Source organism: Symphalangus syndactylus, chromosome 6, assembly GCF_028878055.3.
Source record: "Symphalangus syndactylus isolate Jambi chromosome 6, NHGRI_mSymSyn1-v2.1_pri, whole genome shotgun sequence".
In the NCBI taxonomy this organism is placed as follows: Eukaryota; Metazoa; Chordata; class Mammalia; order Primates; family Hylobatidae; genus Symphalangus; species Symphalangus syndactylus.
The window spans coordinates 26,903,530-26,920,981 of record NC_072428.2 but is presented as its reverse complement, the minus strand read 5'-3'; the positions used below and the strand labels follow the sequence as shown (position 1 = coordinate 26,920,981).

Below are 17,452 nucleotides of genomic sequence, written 5' to 3'. Positions count from 1 at the left end.
AGGGTCAAGTGGTGGGTGAAGTAAGATGAGAACTTAAAATTGACCAGTGAATGATTTAATCTTGGTCACATGGTCATTTTTTAGTTTCTATCTTACTTGCTATATTTGGCTTCCAAAAAATCTTCTGTCACTTGTTGGTCTTCATACCTAAGTGTCCAGTCCTTCTCCATTGTTGTTGGTTCTTTCCCATTCTCTTTACCTCAATATAAAGTATAATAATAAAAAAATAAAAAAAGAGTGCCCCAGAACTCAAAATACACTACAAATTAACTAATTCTTTTGGTAATCACACCTAATCCTTTGATGCAAATGCTTATGATTTATATTAAATATGTTACAAAATTTATCTTTCTGACCAGGACTTTTATCCTGAAATCTAGAATATTGTGAACACACAATTTATGTATCTAAATGCTTACTCAACAGCACCATTTGAATGTATAAAGAACAAGTTCAGAACATACCCCTAATCATTTCCTCCAACCCTTTAGTCATTCAAATTTCAGGAATGGCAGTTCAATTAATTATTCTAAGCACTAAGAAAAAAATATTTAAATTGTATCTAACATTTATCGTTCTCTGTGCCCCACATCATTCCTGTTTTTTTTTTTTCTTTTAAATAGCACATGGTGTACATAGCCATTCTCTCGTTTCCTTAATCATGTTTACAACAGATTTGTCTGTTTTCTCGGTCTTTGAAAAATGCTAAATTTTGAATTTATTTATCCTTTAGGCTAGTTTAGGTTTTTATATTTTACACGTTTTTTAAATCTTTGTATATTTTCTCTTTCCAATATTTTATTTTTTCTTACCTTGTAAAATGAGTAATAACTTTATATTTCATTTTTTATTCACTTATGAATAAATTTAAAGCTATACAATTTATTTTGAAGATATCTTTTGCTGTATTTCATAGATTTTGGTGGGAAATATTTTTATTGTTTATTTCATAATCCATAATTTGTTTTAATATTCTGTTTAATTCATGGGTTGTTCAAGAGTTTAATTTTTTTTTATTTTTGTACATTTGTATCCTAACTTTTGATTAAAATTGTCTTTCTCTTCTAAAAACCTCTATTAGCTAATTCTTTTAACTTCTCTCATCTTCTTTCTTTTTCTGTTTGTCCACTTTAGGAAATATGAAATTAGTCTTTGTCCATTCACTATAGTAAGAGGAGATAGTTCTGTAAATGGTTAAAGATTGGGTGGTCTGCCATATGTACAGGCTAATAAATCACCAGCCTTCTGTTTACTCTGTTTGTAATCTATGCATGTCAAAAGTGGGGATAACTCCTGCCAACCTGCGAAGCTCTTTCTAAATTCTTTGAAGGCCAAGAAAATGGGGAATACTAATACTAGGTGTTGCTAATTTCTTTCTTCTCTTCCTCCCCTATCTGGGACCTAAGCAACTTCTGAGATTTTCCCTTCCCAGGACTCTGCTGTACTGATTTGCAGGCTTGCATAAAGGCTGGAGAGAAAAAAGTTTTCATCTCTGCATCACAACTTCCAGGCTTTTGCTTCCTGTTAGCATCAGCTGCTATTTAGCTATGTAGAGCAAGTAAAATGGCTGCTTAGGAACTCACTGGAACTGAAAGGCAAGCTGGAGACATTATTTTGGCATGGGTCTAGATTTCCCTTTATACCTTTTAAATAAAGTTTTAATTCTGGAAGTTTACAAACTTATCTTTGGTTTGCGAGAGAAGTAAGATAGTTCAGTACGTACAGCAGAATGGAAATCTGAATGCCGGGCTCTCTGCAGTTTCAGCTTTATCCTTGATTGGCACTTGTCCTTAAATCTAAATTTTCTGAAATCCTAGCTTCCACAGCTTATCTTCTTTGTTGCAACTGCAAAGTCAAACAAGCAAGCTTTAGTGCAACCACATTACAGATATTCCATTGTAAAGCACCAACACTTCTTGCATGGCAATATTGATAGCCTCATTTCCTATCTGGTGTTTGAATATGAGTCACTGATGATTTAGAACCAGTAGGTAAAATAATAAGGATTGTAGTGGCATTACTATTGACCTGTTCCAGCCTTGCCCCTTCTCTTAATGATCTCCTAAAAAAAAAAAATCCTTCCTTCATGTTGTTTTCAGCATGATTTTCCTGAATTGCAAACATACTCATGGCACTCTCAGGTGTAAAACACTAAAATGCTTCCTCATAGCTTTTAGAATTTTTCGTTGTCACAAAAAGCAGCTATCTGATTTTTATTTAACACCATAGTGCTGCCTTTGACTGCCAGAATATAATTGTCAATTTATATTTATTTCTTGAAAAAGTAGTTCACCCAAAGCAGTGGGAGCAGTTTTGTTCATCTTGATGACAGGAATTGTGCCTAGTTTTATGTGTCCACACCAAACTTGACACCTGCTATGTCTTCCATAAATATATATTGAAGAAAGTAATAGATGAAGGAATAGATACAGATATGTGTTTTTCTGAGATTTTGAGGGGAATTATCCTTATTGTAGTACATTTAGATATGCTCATCTGAATATAACTTAATTTTTTTTTGTTTTTGATACACAGCCTTGCTCTGTCGCCCAGGCTGGACTGCAGTGGCACAGTCTCTGCTCACTGCAAGCTCCACCTCCCCAGTTCACGCCATTCTCCTGCCCCAGCCTCCCGAGTAGCTGGGACTACAGGTGCCCGCCACCACACCCAGCTAATTTTTTGTATTTTTAGTACAGACGGGGTTTCACCGTGTAAGCCAGGATGGTTTCGAGCTCCTGACCTCTTGGTCCACCCACCTCGGGCTCCCAAAGTGCGGGGATTACAGGCGTGAGCCACCACACCTGGCCAAAACTTAATTTTAAACTAGAAATACCATTTGACCCAGCCATCCCATTACTGGGTATATACCCAAAGGCTTATAAATCATGCTGCTATAAAGACACATGCACACATATGTTTATTGTGGCACTACTCACAATAGCAAAGACTTGGAACCAACCCAAATGTCCAACAATGATAGACTGGATTAAGAAAATGTGGCACATATACACCATGGAATACTATGCAGCCATAAAAAAGAATGAGTTCATGTCCTTTGTAGGGACATGGATGAAGCTGGAAACCATCATTCTGAGCAAACTATCACAAGGACAAAAAACCAAACACCACATGTTCTCACTCATAGGTGGGAATTGAACAATGAGAACACATGGACACAGGAAGGGGAACATCACACTCTGGGGACTGTTTTGGGGTAGGAAGGGGGGGAGGGATAGCATTAGGAGATATAGCTAATGCTAAATGACGAGTTAATGGATGCAGCACACCAGCATGGCACATGCATACACATGTAACAAACCGGCACGTTGTACCCTAAAACTTAAAGTATAATAGTAAAATTTAAAAAAAGAAAATTTTTTTCCTAAACTTATTTCTTCTGAAATGTCCAGAGTACAAAATACTGTGTTCAACACAATGCAAGAACATACAGTCTGTACACAATTGCATTTTCCTCACCACTTCCCTCAGCAGTCATATTCCTATTTATCTAGATCCACTTGTCCCTGAGGTGCAACTAATCACTATTCTTTATACAGATCTGAGTACAAAGCCTTGCAAATACTGATACTCAATTAATTCTTAGGAAGTGCTTTGGTGAACCCTTTTACGATAAAAAAGAATAAAATGTAGTTAGAAAGGGCCTTGAGTTACTTAATTTTGTATTCTCCCAGTTTCCTGAAGAACACAAAATTTACTCCTGTAGTCTAACATGAATCTTATTTTTAAAAATATTGTTTTAGTGCTTTGCTTAGTAATCCATTCTATTGTCTATTAGTCAGATTATCCTAGAATCTAGTATCTTTAATCTAGGTGGCCTTAGGTATGTTCCATAAAAACGATAACATCAAATTTCTTCATCAGCAATATGGAAATAATAGCTGTATCCTAATAGGCTTGTTGTGAGGATTAGAAATAAAATACATGCTAAGTATGTAGAACAGTGTCTGGCACTGATTAAGGGCTCAGTATATTTTAGTTATGTTTTTGTTGTTATTCCACATAATATCATATTTTAATTAGTTGCAAGCTCACAGGAGAATGAATATGGCACCACAGCAGCCAGGGTCAGTGTAAAGAGAAACCTCCAAGTGAGGAATGATTAAGGTTGCCCACTACACTTCCTTCTCCCTTAAAAGTGCCTTTTCTGTTGCATATGTTGATCAAATGAGCAGCCCATGACCCAAATTCAAATTGCGTGTACCTGAATTTTAAAAAATGCATGTATTTAAAGATTCCTAGCACTTCATAGCTAGAGGAAATGTTGATGTCTATAATGTCTCCCCCTAATTTTACCAGTGAGAAAACTGAGAACCAAAGAGGATGATTATTTTGATTGAGGTCATGAATAAGCATTCTGACTCCTCACCTGATTCTCTTTCTGTCTCTTTCATATATTGAAAGAATATTATTTTGGAATAGTTTTAGATTTACAGAGAACTTACAAGAACAATACGGAGTATGATGCACACCCAGTATCCTTGTTATTATCATCTTGCATTACTATCGTATGTTTGTCATAACTAATGAACCAACATTAATGCTTTATTAACTATAATGCATATGTTTTCAGGTATCATGTTTTCTCCATGATATCTTTTTTTTTTTTTGGTTGTGCCTCAACATTGTCCACCTTTCCAAACCAGAATTGCGGGGGCTCCCCTTAAAATGTAAAATAACTAAAAAAAATGCATGAGAACAATGTCTCACCAAATAGAAAATAACACCAAAAAGTTAGAAATTATTTCAACAAATAAAATGGAAAGTGTGCAGTTGAAAAATACAATTTCAGTGCTAGAGGGGCTCAACAGTATATGTGACGAGACAGAAGAAAGTAAAAGCAAACCTTAATGTAGGCAAATTAAGATGGTCTAATATGGAACAAAAATGAAAAAGAATGCAGAGACGTCAATAGAGCTTCAGATTCCTGTGCAGCATGGTTATCGTACTGGTATACACATGATAGAAGTCCCTGAAAAAAAAGAAGGGTGAAACAGAATAATACTTGAAGGAATAATGGTCAAAAGCTCCCTACATTTTATGAAATACATTCATGTAAACACCTAAGAAGCTCAATGAATTTCAAAAAAGATAAACTCAAAAATACCTACACCTAGACATGTATAATTAATTTATCAGAAACCAAAGACAGAAAATTGAAAGCAACAAGAAAAAAGTGTCCCATGATATACAAGGGATCCTCAATAATATTAACAGCAAATTCCTCATCTGAGACCATGGATGCCAGAAGGCAGTGGGATGACTGAAAAGAAAATGAAGAAATTAAGACATTACCTGATAAACACCAGTTGAGAGAATTTGTCACTAACAGACGTGCCCTACAAAAATTACTAAAGAAGAGTAATTCAGTCTTGAATGAAAGGTCAAATTCAGATCTATATGAAGAAATCCTGTAATCCAAACCATAAGCTGTAATCCAAATCCATATGAAGAAATAGAGTACCCTACAACTACTGATATAAGTAAGTATACATATATATATATATATACACATACACAAGATAGTTAAAAACATTTCATGCAGAAATTTGTACATAAATATTCATAGCAGCTTATTCACAATAGCCAAAAAGTGGAAATAACCCAATTATCCATCAACTGATGAACAGATAAACTATCATATAACTTCCTTCAATGTAATATTTATCTATAAAAAGGAATAACACACTGACACAGGCTGTGACATGAATGGACTTTGAAATTGCCGTGCTAAGTGAAGGAAGCCAGGCGCAAAAGGCCACACATTATATAATCCCAGTTATATGAAATAACACGAATAGACAAATACATAGGAACAGAAAATAAGTTAGTGCTTGTAGGGGCTGGGGGAAAAGAGGAATGGGGAATGATTGCTAATAGTCACAGGGTTTATGTAAAATAACAAAGTTCTGGAATTAGACAGCGGTGATGGTTGCACAACCTGTGGACAGGCTAAAATCAATCGGTTTGTAAACTTCAGAATAGTTAATTATGTTGTCTTAAATATATCTCAATTTAAGATGCACATGCATACAAAACAAAGAGTAAGTAAATTATAGAAAAAGCTAAAGAAATAGTGGTATATTCATGCAATTGTATACTATTTGGAATTATAAAGGAATGAACTAAAGATTCTGACAAGATGAATTTCAAAAAGATTTTGAGGAAAAGAAGCCAAACAAGAGTACATTCTGTGTTATTCCATTCAACTGAAGTTTTAGTGTAAGCAAACAAAACTATAGAAACATATTAGACAGTGGTTGCTTGAAGTAGTGGTGGGAGAGTGGACTGAGAAAAAGTATGAGGCAACTTCAGTGACAGTGATATTCTTTATCTTGATTTGTGTGGTGTTTATATAGATGTATACATTAATTAATTAACCAATTAAGGTGTGCACTTAATATCTGTGTATTTTGTGTAAATTATAAGTCATTACAGTTGACTTATGAAAAAAAGAGCGAGGTAAGAAGTAGTAAGTCCACTTCTGCTGGATTTTAGAAAGCTGGAAAATCTGATGTTGGCAATTAAGCCAAATGTATTCATCTACTTCACAGGTTTGGGAAAAGAGAAAGTTGTCATTAAGTTGACATCAAACAACCATAAGACAAATTGGCAAAAAGCAGGAATTTATGTCCTTCAGCTTTTGCTAAGATATTCATGCCATTATATTTGGCCTATGTGAGTAAAGTCTGTCTCTTTTGTTATCTGTAAAATTTATATAAAATATCAATCTATAAAGATTAAGTAATCAAAAAGGTCCAGCTGTGAAGCTGCAACTCCTTTTTTCTTGGTATGATGTCCTTGGGGGAGATCTTTTCTCTTGAGATCTAGGAAGTACATTAATGTATTCTGATACTATTTGCTACCAAGATATACATATTCTAGCAGGATGATCCTCAGTTTGCCCTTGGAATACAAGTGAAAGAAGAATTGAATGTTTATGCCAGAGAGGATGTCAGATACATTTATTGGGTACCTACTATATGTTTAGCATTTTTGCTATATTCTAATTTATTCCTCAAAACTAACCAAAAAAGTGAGTTTCTATTTAACTTTATATAAAATACACAAAATATAATATATATTTTAAAATATTCCATTTCTATAAATCCCCATGGCATAGGCTGAGGTTTAAAGGGATTATGTAACTTATCAAAAACACAGCTGTAAGTAGCAGAATTTATATTCAATGCTAGTTTTGTTTGACTCCAAAATTTGTCCCCTTACCGCTATATCAGGTTCCCTTCCAACTGAGGACGTCTTCTCATGGAGAAAAAAGTTACGAACAAGAGAAGAAAAGTGCCTTGCTCAAGTACACGTAGCATAAAACTAAGTGACTGAGCTGGAATACCAACAGCAGCCTAATAACTTTAGTCCAGTGATTTTTCCACCAAAGACTCATCAGCAACTGATAAGTGAGTAGTACTTCTTAACTCTGGTATGGTTTTTCTGGTGTTTATTCCATGCCTAGATGTTTGCTGATTCTGCAGCCACATCTCTATGGCACCATGTCAATGCTGCCTCTCAGGGATTACAGATCTTCCTTTGTGTATCAATTGACCTTAGGAGCTTTTCCCAAACCAAAGGAAATAATAGAAGAAAAGGCTAAATATTCTATTTTCAACTTACTTCTCTTGGAAATGAAACAAAGAGATTTCTGTAGTAAGAATACATATTCAAACATATAAATCTTGCCAGGTAGTTAGATGTTTTCTTAAGAATGATTTGTAAACATGGACCTCTAATTACACTGTCATAGAAGCTATAGTTTCTAAAATAATTGAAAATTAAAGTCATCCATTCAGTATAAATCACCAAATTTGATCCTTTCCAGAAAACTGAGTCAGAATTCAGTGTTCTCTGTCACCTGGGAATTTTTTGTGAGGATTAAATTAGACAATGCAGGTCAAGCATTAGAACATTTCATGGTATTTGATAAAACCTCAAGAAGGATTAGAAATAATGGCGATAGTAATGAGGATGATGATGGTATTGGTAAGGTTCTTCTCAAAGAAATTATAGAAGAGTGATGACAAATTAATTCAAAGAAAAAGAAATCTAGGAGGCAGAGGTTTCAACATTAAATATGTCCATTGCTTTAGAGCTATTTTCTCTGTGCGTTATTTTTAACCCGCTGTCACTCTTAGAGTCTAGCTTCACATAGAAAGAACAGTGAGTTAGGAGAAACAGGTATGTAAAAGGGAATAGAAGGAACACAGTTATTGCAAAGAGTTACCAATTGGCCATTGTACTTGATACATAAATAAGAAACAACTTTAGTTAATATTTTGATCCCGGTGAAATTATGTTTGGTTATAGGGGGAATAAAATAATTGAAAGAGAAATATAGAAAATTTGAACAATTTGCTTTCTCTAATCTTTTGTATGTATATACTCACAACAATCTTACATACATTTAGATATATTTCATTGGGACAAATACATGTACATATTATATAGATTATAACCCTTCAGGGCAATTTATAAAGAATCCCACCAATTAGGATACTAATATATATTATTTATATATTAATATATAAGAACTTATAAAATATAATATGTAATAATACAGCCTCACAGTTGTATCTTTTTGATTACTTAATCTTTATAGGCTGAGAGTATATATAAATTTTGTACATAACCAAAGAGACAGAATTGACCCACAGCCCAAATATCATGGTTATATTATAATATATATACACACATAATATATAATAATATATACATAATATATAATATATATAATGAATATATGTTGTAATATATACTATACATCAGATATCTACTTATATTTGTTAATATATAACATTTTCTTATTATATATTTATATATTATGTACTAAATTCTCTATATATTTTTATCTAGTTATATATATTTTTGTCTATAATTATAGATAAGAATATGTGTATGTATACATGTGTGTATATAGATATATATACATATATACATATGTGTGTATATAGATATACACACATTAGGATGTATGTATGTGTTTTTGTGTGTATAGATATCTATACACACATTAGGATACTAAATTTTATATCTCAGGGTCCTAATTGATTAGATTCAATATTAATAAAAAGCACTTTGTGCTCTAAAGAATAAAATAGTCATTGAAACATATGATTATGATACTAATTAAATGAATTTATGAAATTATAATATATAGCACATTCCTAAATAAATAGAGCTTGTGTTAGCCTTGTTTTGATAGAATGCTTGCCTAGTTCTTTTACCAAGTAGAATGTTGAACCATCCGAAGAAAACTGTGGATCGTTACAGTTCTATTAGTTTATGTTTCATGTATTTTGTTCTTGCGTGCACATACATTTAGGATTGGCGTGTCTTTTTGGCAAATTGATCCTTTATCACTGTGTGATGTTCCTATTCATTCTTAGAGTCTTTCTTGCTCTGAAGTTTTCCTTGATGTTTATATGGTCATTCCATCTGTGGTTGACTCTCAATGACTCACATACTTGTATCATGTCCTCCCTTGAGGCTGAGCAGCAAATATCATGAAACTAGATTATGTTCTATGACAAAAATTAAGGGGTTTTGCATATATAACTAAGGTCCTCAAAGAGTTGATTTTTAGTTAATTAGTTAAGCAAAAGGGTGATTATCTGAACAAATCAGGCAAACCCTTAAAAAAAGAGAAAGGAATTAGCAGCAGATTGTCGATTATCTGAACAAATCAGGCAAACCCTTAAAAAAAGAGAAAGGAATTAGCAGCAGATTGTCCACTAATAGCCTCGATAAGGCAAATTGCCATGTTGTTGAGAACACCATGTGGCAGGAAATGGCAAGTAGCCTTCAGATGTTGAGAGCCTCAGTCCTACCACCACAAGGAGCTGAATTATGCCAAAACCAGTGAGCATGGAAGGGAAACCCAAGCTTCAGCTGAGATTGCAATCCTGGTAGGCACCTTTATTTCAGATTATTGAGTCCCTGAGCATAAGATTTAGCTAAACCATACCGGGACTACTGACCTACAGACATTGTGATGTAATAAATTTGTTTTGTTTTAATCCACTAAATTTAAGATAATTTGTTATTCCCTGCTAGAAACTAATCCAACACTAGTTTTCCTTTGTTCTGTGTTTTCATGGTATATCTTTTCCATCTTTCTTTTTATTTTTAAGGTACCCATATTACTATACTTTGTATTTTGTTGTTGATAGCATGTAGTTGATTTTTTAAATTATTCTGACAATTTTTGTTTTTCAATTGGTATGCTTAGGCCACTTATTTGAGGTACATCAAAGTAATTATTTAGGTTTGTATTTATGTCTACAATTGTATTATTTGCTGTTTATTCTCTGTTTTTTAGCTGCAATCCATGGGAGAACAAAGGTACAATATGAATAATTCATCTTGATCAAAACAAAATCAAGAATCTGTTCACTTTTAAATAATTCAGAAGAAGAAAATAATTATATTTACTAATGTATTTACTTTTCTAGTTATTTCTGTTTCTTCCAGTAAATAAGAATTTCCATTTGGTGTTATTTTCTCTTAGGCCAAAAGCCTTTCAATTGTAATTTTTTGCATATGAGTCAGCTTCCAAAAACTCCTATTTTGTTTTGTCAATCTAGAATTATCTATATTTTGCTTCTATTTTTGAAAGTTATTTTAACTAGCTATAAAATTCTAGGATGGTGATTTTCTTTTTACTGCATTTTGAACATGTTCCATTGTTTGTAGACTGCCTTTTATTTTTCTATTTTTCCTCCTGATGTTTTTTTTTTTTTTTTTTTTCAGCATGGCTTTCATCAATATGCCTAGGTATGGTGTTCTTTGTATGTACTCAGTTGAGATTTACTGAGTTTCCTGGATCTGATACATATTCAGATACACATTGTTCTTATACTCTTCAACCGATCATCCTTTAGCACTGTTACTGTTCTTTCTTACAGAACATGGTTTACTACTCTGGCCATGTTCTTTTGTAATTCATTATTTAATCATTTCAAATTTTATATTAGATTTAGGGAGTATATGTACATGTTTGATACATGGGTATATTGCATGATGCTGAGGTTTGGGGTACAGATCCTATCAGCCAGCAAGTGAGTATATTACCAAATAGGTAGTTTTTCAACCAATTCTCCTTTCCCTCTCACCCCTCTCCAGTAGTCTGCAATGTCCATTATTCTCATCTTTATACTGATTTATACTCATTGTTTAGCTCTCACTTATAACTGAGAACATGCAGTATTTGGTTTCCTGAGCAATTCCCTTAGGATAATGGCTTCCAGCTGCACCCATGCTGCTGCAAAGGACATGATTTTGTTCTTTTTTATGCTGCATAGTATTCCATGGTGTGTATATAGCAAATTTTCTTATCCAATCAACCATTTGGGGGCACCTAGGTTGATTCCATGTCTTTCCTATTGTGAATAGTGCTGTGATAAACATACAAGTGCATGTGTCCTTTTGATAGAGTGATTTATTTTCCTTTGGGTATACACCCAGTAATGGGACTAATGAGTCAAATGGTAGCTTTGTTTTAGGTTCTTACACATTCTGAGACTAAGCTCTTCATGTTTCTCTAAATATGTAATATGAACACCTTTGAGTTTAGAAATGAGAACTTTAACTACAAAGTTCCACTAAGACCTGGACAAAAGATTTCCTTCTTCTATGGCAGACTAAGGAGTGATATAACACTTCCCTGAAGAATGTGTTAAAAATTGCAACAGAAATATAACAATCCTCCCCAACCCCATCGCCTGGCTCTAGATGCATGCATGCATTCATTCATTTCAGAAACACTCATTAATAAGGCCATGTCCTGTAGGCACTGGGTCCGTAGTGATGAATAAGACAGACAAATCTGTGGGTCAGTTTCATAAATAATGATTGCTAGCAAGGAAATAATACAGAATAGAGACAAAAAAGAAGGAAGCTACTTTAGATTGATCAGTAAAGATAACTTTGAGGAGGGACCATTCGGTTAAATGGTGAGAAGTAGACAGTAGTGCAAATATTGGAAAGAACATTTAAGCTAGAGAAAGTAACACTGTAAAAATGCGTAACTGACAAATCAAAGAAATTTTAAATATCAGAAGGAACTCTTTTGAACAACTCCATGTAAATACATGTAACCAACTAGATAAAATTGATAATTCCTTAGGAAATTGGTAGAGATAATAAATAGAGCAATCTCCGTAAAAGAAATAGAAAATATCATAAACTCCCCCTCAAATAAAAATAAATAAATCAAAATAAAAACTACCATGTCCCGATAGTTTCAGAGGGAAATTCTATGAAGTTTTTAAAGATCAGCTTAGCCTAGAGCTGCTTACATGGTCCAGAGTACAAAAAAAGAAAAGCTTCAAAATTGAAAAATGATTTTCATAAAATTAATATAAAATTGACAACAAAATCTGACAAATATTGAAGACACACAGACACAAAGCTCAGACTCATGCAATTTATGGCAGGTACCGTATGCATATTTTGTTTCATTCTTGGAACAAACCTGAAAAGTTGGAGTTATTATTTCATTTTACATGTGAGAAAATTGAGGCTAAGTAAAGTTGCCCAGTGTTTTAGAACTTGTAAGGATGCAACAAATTTTACCATGTTGACACAGCATACTTCCAGGGCTATCACTCCCATGTTGTCAACTTCATCTATTCATTAATTCATCAATTAATTCATTCTACACACATTTCTTGAATGCCTACTGTGTATCAGGAACTGTACTAGGTGCTGAAGGATAGACAACAAAATAGAATAATATAATAAACAAAAAATAGAATAAACAACAAAACAGACAAAAATTCCTGCTTGCATGGAATTGATATTCTAGTAAGGGAGACAGACTATATGCAAAATAAAAAGTAAAACATGTAATTTGAATGGTAATATTGTTATGGAAAAATAATGTGTATACCTGGTTTGGACCTTTACTCAAGCATGTCAATTGTAACAAGACATCTCAAGAAATCGAGAAATTTGAACATAGACTAATATGATAATTAATTTTATTAGATTAGATAATGGCATGTGGAGTACTCTAAACGGAAGTGAGACATAAACGCAGAAAACCTGCTCTTGGATGAAGTGAAAATCAAAATTTCAAACTTTGGCTTAAGTAGCAAATTCATCTTTGGCAACAAGATGGATACCTCCTGTGGCAGTCCCCCATGGGACCCTAAACTCTTCCAAGGCCAAAAGTATGATGGGTTTGAGGTTGATGTGTAGAACTTGGGAGTCATATATACACTGGTCAGTGGAGCTCTGCCTTTTGATGCACAGAAATGCAAGGAGCTGTGAGAGGAAGTACTGAGAGTGCAATACCATATTCCCTTGTACATATCCATGGAATGTGGAAACCTGCTCAAGAAATTTATCTTTCTAAATCCCAGCAAGAGAGGCCATTAGAGAAAATAATGAAAGATTGATGGATGAATGTAGACCATTAAGATAATAAACTAAAGCCAGATGTAGAGCCATTCCCTGACTATTAGGACTCCAGTGGACTGACTTGACAGTGTCTGTGGTTACATACTGGAAGAGACCCAGGACTCACTCATGGGCCAGGAGTACAATGAAGTGATGCCACCTATCTGTTCCTTAGCTACAAGAGGTCTGAGTTGGAGGACTGCACCATCATTCTGAAGCCCCAGTTTTCAGTTGATTTGGGCAATAGCAGTGTACCTTTCCATCCCATAGAGTACAGCACAGCAACTCTGCCAACCCCATACAGCTGAGTTCCAGAAAGCCTGCCAATTCCCACCTTTAATTCCCACTCTCAAAGTAGCAATGCAGAAAATCAGTGGCCTGTGGAGGACCAGGAGTCAGGGAAGAAGACCAACAGCATAGCCAGTGGGTCTGCCAGGCCCCTCCATGGTCTAGAGAGGAAGAAAAAAAAACCCCTCCAAAGCAATTTCTCCACAAGCACAAATCAAAGCAGAAATTTACAACTTTTGGACAGGGCCAGCCTTGGTGAGTTATCCACCCAGAATGGCAAAGACTGCCTAACTATGCCGGGGTTTGGGTCTCCATGGCTTCTGCTTCCACCATAGTGTCCCCAATTCCTCTCAGCCTGCACCAGTGCCTTAGTGCATTATGGCCACTATAACCAAATACCTTAGACTTGGTAATTTATAAACAACAGAAATGTATTGTTCAGAGTTCTAGACACTGGGAAGTCCAAGATCTACGGTGGTAGCAAATCCAGTGTCTGGTGAGGGCTCATTCTCTGCTTCATAGATGGCTCTTTCTCACTGTGTCCTCAAATGGCAAAGGGACAAACAAGCTCCCTCAGGTCTCTTTTGTAAGGGCATGAGTCCCATTCATGAAGGCAGAGCTCTCGTGATCTAATCAATCACTTTCCAAAGGCCTTATCTCTTAATACTATTGCATTGTTTGTAACATATAAGTTTTAACATTTAAATTTTGGGAGGTCACCAACACCCAGACCATAGCAACCAACAATTAAGATGGCCTTGGTTCAGCATAATCCTGCCTCAGACCTGACCCCGGGAGAATAACTCTCCTTCCAGTGCAAGGCCCCAGGATGTTCCTGGGTTTTGGCCGTTGCTTCACAAACAGCCTTTGCAGTAGCGGTGGTTTCTGACAGAACCAACTTTCTCAGAGTGTGTTCAAAGGAAACTTCCTTCTCACTGGCATACTCCAATAGATGCATGACCTGCAGAATTTGCCATATGATATGACCCCAGTCTAGGGCCAGCTATTGGGAACTTCTTCAGCAAGTTCTCCTTCAAATGCATACACAGAAATCTCAGTTTCACAATGAGAACACATGGACACAGGGAGCGGAACAACACACACTGGGGCCCGTTAGGGGATGCAAGGGGAGGGAGAGCATCAGGACAAATAGCTAATGCATGCAGGGCTTAATAACTAGGTGACAGGTTGATGATAGGTGCAGCAAACCACTATGGCACACGTTTATCTATGTAACAAACCTGCACATTCTGCACATGCATCCCAGAACTTATAGTAAGATACAAAAAAAAAAAAAAAAAAAAAAGAGGAATCTCAGTTTCAGGTTTGCTTGAGACAACCTAAAATAACCAGAAACCAAAGACCAAGTGAAGATATGGTCTTATGTGGTGGGCAGCAAAGGCAATGATAAAGAAAAATAATTTCTCAAGGCCAAAATGTGTCCACCACACCTTTCATGGAGAACGAAGATCATAAGCACCATGGAACCTAAGGTGGAGCAGGTGCAGTAGGTAAATGGCAGTGTGTGAACTGTACAAGGAGTATGTGCCATTTTGCGTGCAGGGCTTGCTGGGCCAAAGGCACTTCATGCAATGGAAGGTGGAGGTGTGTAAACTGCCCTGGTGATCTCTCTGCAGAGTTCAATTAAAGCAGGTATCAAGCGCTTTCATGGCAAAAAAAAAAGGAGTGGAATCTTTAAAAGCCTTCCAAGATCCTCCTGGGAGACAAGAGGAGGAGGAAGCTGGCATAGCTACCAAGCCTGCCACTCAGTCCCTATCTGGGAGAAACTGTATGGATTAAATTGATGGGCTTCCTCCGGGGGCACTTCTCTCCTCTCTGCCCTCCTCTTTCATGTTTGTGAGGGAGAGAAAATGATTTTGTAGAAATAAACATAGTGCAGATGAAAACAGGCTACCTGGTCAAAGTTGCCAGAGCAAGGCAGTCAGAGCCCATCACTTGCCTTTGGCAGAGATTCCAATGTAGGCAGGGCAGTAGGAAAGCTTTATACTAAAAGAGGAAGGCTTCGGAACTCATCAGAAGCTGTTGGCATGAGGAACCTGGGGCTTCTTATGTCATTGGTATGTGGAGCATATTTGAGTTTTTCTGGTTGCCTCAAGTTGGGAAGGGTTTGAGAAGACAAGAGCAAAAAAATTAGACGACTGGCAGTTATTGACCAAGTTCTGACTTTTCTAGGCCAATTACTTGCAGAGGTTGTAGTTTAGCTTCCTAGACTTATTGCCGCGGGTATGGTGAATCAGACTATGTTGAGTCCCTCAATTCTTTACCTGCGCAGAAATCTACTTTTCTTTCCTCTTACTAAAAAGAGGCAAAAGAAAGGAAGGTAGAGTGGGTAAAGACAGAACACTCCTTGAATACTGCAGGTGCACAGAATTTTCCACCTAAAGTAGATGTTTTTTAATTATCAAAGAAAAAGAAAAAAAAAATTCTGTGGCCACCTTTCCTCCTTGCCCCACTGAAACGGCAGAGACGGCTTATAAGGTTTCCCAGGAAGGTGGCTCATGGCTTGGAACACTCTCAGGCTGGAGTGATGGAGCTCCCTGTTAGGTCTTCCCAAGGTGCGCCTTTACCGTCTCCTCTCCTTTACCTTCTCCTCTCCTTTCTCCTTTCCAAGGGAAGCCAGAGGTGGCCTGCTCCTGGGCTCAGGCTCCTGGACTTAAAGCCTGGTTGGCTGTGGCTGGGTATAGGGTAGCCCAGGGCAGGTGGGACTAGCGAGACTCACTCTTGGGCTGCAGAGATGGGAAGTGATGGGCTTTGGCCTCCCTCTATGCTGAACCCTCTTTCCTCACTCCTTCCACAGAGCTGGGCACTTCCTCCTGCAAGCTGCTGTGCAGGAGGTATTTGCTCCCCTCAGGAATGCATGCCATGCTTCCTCTGTCAACCTCATGGAAAGAAGGAGGGGAGGGGAGGGTACTACAGGGGCATTCAGCTTCTCATGTTATAGTAATCACATATCATCATGCATCTGATAATTTTTAAAGTTTATTGTGGTCATGTTACATTAATAAACAATAAAAGTTAAGCAGTAGATTTTGAGGGACATAATATCTTTAATCACTCTTTTAGGACCTTGGTATTTAATCACCAATAAGCAATAGCTTCAAAGTTTTGAGCTCACCAAGGGACAGATATCTTTCTTCTTACCAGAAATTGCTTTAAGTAGAGTAGAGGCATTGTCACAGCTTGAGAAAGTCTCACTTCACCTCTGGCTTCACTCCAAAATTTTGAGACCACCTAAGGACAGATATCTTTGTTCTTAGCAGAAATTGCATTAACTAGGGGTATTGTTGCAGTTTCAGGTAGTCTCGCTTCACCTCTGGCTTCGGATGTTTGAAGGTGACTTAAAGCATCTTTTTTGAGGAGTGCAAGTTTCCTAGATCTTGAACTTGCTAGACTGAGACTAAAAGATACCAGGTCTGCAAGTCCATAAAATTTTAAGAGCACGAAACCACAAGATTCAGAGAAAATGAGAACTCAAGCCTGTGAAACTGCAAAAGAGCAGCCAGTAAGAATGCAGGAGTGTGGTATCACCATGAGACTGGGAGACCACAAGACTTCAAGGCCGTGGGACTGGCATTTATCAGACATTGAAATTGGGAGACCGAGACTGCAGATCTCTTTCTGCTTTCCAGCTGTGCTTTCAGTCTCTGCTTACTCAGCAAAATTTCACTGTAAAGGAATTCCTCATTGCAGAGAATTGCCTTTGCATTTAAGT

The 17,452-nt window shown here is 36.3% G+C and overlaps 2 long non-coding RNA genes across 2 annotated transcripts in view; one reads left to right on the top strand and one right to left on the bottom strand.

Annotated features, from left to right (window-relative positions):
- LOC134736997 (uncharacterized) overlaps positions 1–10,803 on the top strand; it is a 227,597-nt gene extending 216,794 nt beyond the window's left edge. Inside the window, exons 3-4 of the long non-coding RNA XR_010121512.1 lie at positions 7,257–7,433; positions 10,780–10,803. This is a non-coding gene — a long non-coding RNA (uncharacterized lncRNA). The remainder of the gene's footprint in view (positions 1–7,256; positions 7,434–10,779) is intronic.
- The window catches only part of LOC129484297 (uncharacterized), a 261,288-nt gene continuing 245,575 nt past the window's right edge, over positions 1,740–17,452 (bottom strand). The window contains exon 3 of the long non-coding RNA XR_010121511.1: positions 1,740–1,845. This is a non-coding gene — a long non-coding RNA (uncharacterized lncRNA). The remainder of the gene's footprint in view (positions 1,846–17,452) is intronic.